This window comes from Tenrec ecaudatus, chromosome X, assembly GCF_050624435.1.
Source record: "Tenrec ecaudatus isolate mTenEca1 chromosome X, mTenEca1.hap1, whole genome shotgun sequence".
Classification (NCBI taxonomy): Eukaryota; Metazoa; Chordata; class Mammalia; order Afrosoricida; family Tenrecidae; genus Tenrec; species Tenrec ecaudatus.
The window spans coordinates 96,620,937-96,623,085 of record NC_134548.1 but is presented as its reverse complement, the minus strand read 5'-3'; the positions used below and the strand labels follow the sequence as shown (position 1 = coordinate 96,623,085).

Below are 2,149 nucleotides of genomic sequence, written 5' to 3'. Positions count from 1 at the left end.
GAGATGCTTCTACTGCCACTGGATCCACAAGACTTTGCGCCCACTGGCCTGTTATCTTCCTGAATTTTGCATTTTTGCATGTAGCTGAGTGAGTCTGAAAAGGAATTTATGGGTTAATATTGGAATTATGGACTCACTTAGGACTTAGCCAGGGTATTTCCTTGAGATCCAATTACTCCTTAATATAAAGGCTCCTTTTTACGCATCTAAGAGTGTGTCTGGTTTTGTTTCTCTAGTTAACTGGGTCACACATAACAGTCTGTGGTATCTTCTTTCCTTCCTTCCTTCTTTCTCTTTTTTTTGAGGGGGAGGCAATATTTAGAGATTTAGAAGAAATTCAATTTTGTCTGAGGGGGCATAGTAAAGTAATAAACTCCTTCTATTACACGGCTCACTTAAGCCATGCAGAAGTACAGCTTCATGCGTGTCATTGTTATAAGAGACAATAAACAAATCCCAATAGCTAAATATCTTAAAAATGCACAAAAGCTTATGAAATCCCAAACAAAATGTGAAGTTTCTACCCACTCCTCTCAAATAACGTTATTTTCTGTGCACACTACACTCCGCTTGTAAATCCACCTTATTTTCTTTCATTTGACCTAGGTCAGCTCCCAGACCTAGAAAAGGAGCAGGACGACTTGTGCTTTCTCTTTGGAGACAGTGACCCCTCTTTTCTCCTGTCCTTAGAAAGGGAAGCTTCTTCTTCTTGAAGATCGGCTGTGAGGTGGAGAACTTCTGTGACAATCCTTCCTGGGATGATGACACCAAGAGGGAGGTGGGCCACGATTCTGGGTTGTTGTACTTTTTATTTTGTTTTTAACCCTATTAAACAGCTCTACTCCTACATAGCAGCCACCCAGTTTTCTTTCATCTAGGTCTCGACCAGCATCATTTACATACCAAGGATCTTCAAATTCAACAAAAGCAAAGTCTGAAGGGTTTCTAGCAACCCTCACACTTCAGAATGGGCTGTAATATCCAAAAGCCCATTCCAATTCAGCTTTGTTGCCATTGTTTCCAAAATTCCATTCATAAACCTTACAGTCCACAGCACAGAAATCACGATACATTTCAAAATCCTGGTTTGGAGATGCAAAGGCTGAAAACTACACTCATGGATGAGTCTTCTGCCCCTCTGGCTCATTTCCTACAGCTATTCCAGCTTCCCTGGCCTCCACAAAATGGCCCGTGATACTTTCAATGTTCTTCACCAGCACCAACATTCAACTGTATTCATTCTTCTGCAATCTTTTGTAGTCAATGTCCAAGTTTCACTTGCATACAAGGCAATTGAAAATACCATAGTTTGAGTCAGGCACACCTCCGTCCTTGATTTTCAATATCCTTGATTTTCAATATTCTAAAGGCATCTTTTGACTACTGTTTCATGAATATTGATTGTGGACCGAAGCAAGGGGAAATCCTTGACAATTTCAATAATTTCTCCATTTTTCCGAATGTTATCTATTTGTCCAGTTGGGAGGACTTGGGTCTTCTTTACAATGAGTCACACTCTATACTGATGGCTACAATCTTTGATATTCATCAACAAGTGCTTCAAGTCCTCCTAACTTTTAGCAAGTGGGGTCTTGTCATCTGTATACCGCAGGCTGTTACTAAGCCTTCCTCTAATCTTGATGCCCAATTTTTTTCACATAACCTAGTTTCTGTGAGTATTTTCTCAGCATACAGATTGAATTAATATTGTGAGAGAATGCAGCATTGTACCACATCTTCCCTGATTTTAAAGCATACCAGTAAGTCCTTGTTTGTTTGTTTTTTCACACAACTGTAGCAGTTCTGTCCATTTGTCTTCCTGTGGTGTTTTGTTTGTTGATGTGATGCTGTAAGCTATGTCACTAGTATTAAAATGCCATCTGGGTTACCCAAAGTGAACAGGTTTCAGTGGAGTTTACATTCTAAGAACACACTACGAAGAAGGAATCAGCGTCGCACTTCATAGAAAGAAGGATCTTAAAGCCTTATGTCTAACTTCAAAACATTGTCAGCTCCTGAAAGCCTAAAGAATAAAAAGCAGATCACTGTTGGAGATAATGGGAAAGTATGGACCCTTTGGGCTGGAAGCCACACAAAATATGAAGAGTGAGGAGCTACTTCCTCAAAGAAGAGTTGACAATGGATGGCG

General features: G+C 40.1%; 1 pseudogene; it reads right to left on the bottom strand.

Moving 5' to 3' along the window:
- Nucleotides 1-583: 583 nt before the first annotated feature.
- LOC142434966 (serine/arginine-rich splicing factor 3 pseudogene) lies at nt 584-1,073 on the bottom strand (annotated as a pseudogene).
- Between the last annotated feature and the right edge of the window lie 1,076 nt (nt 1,074-2,149).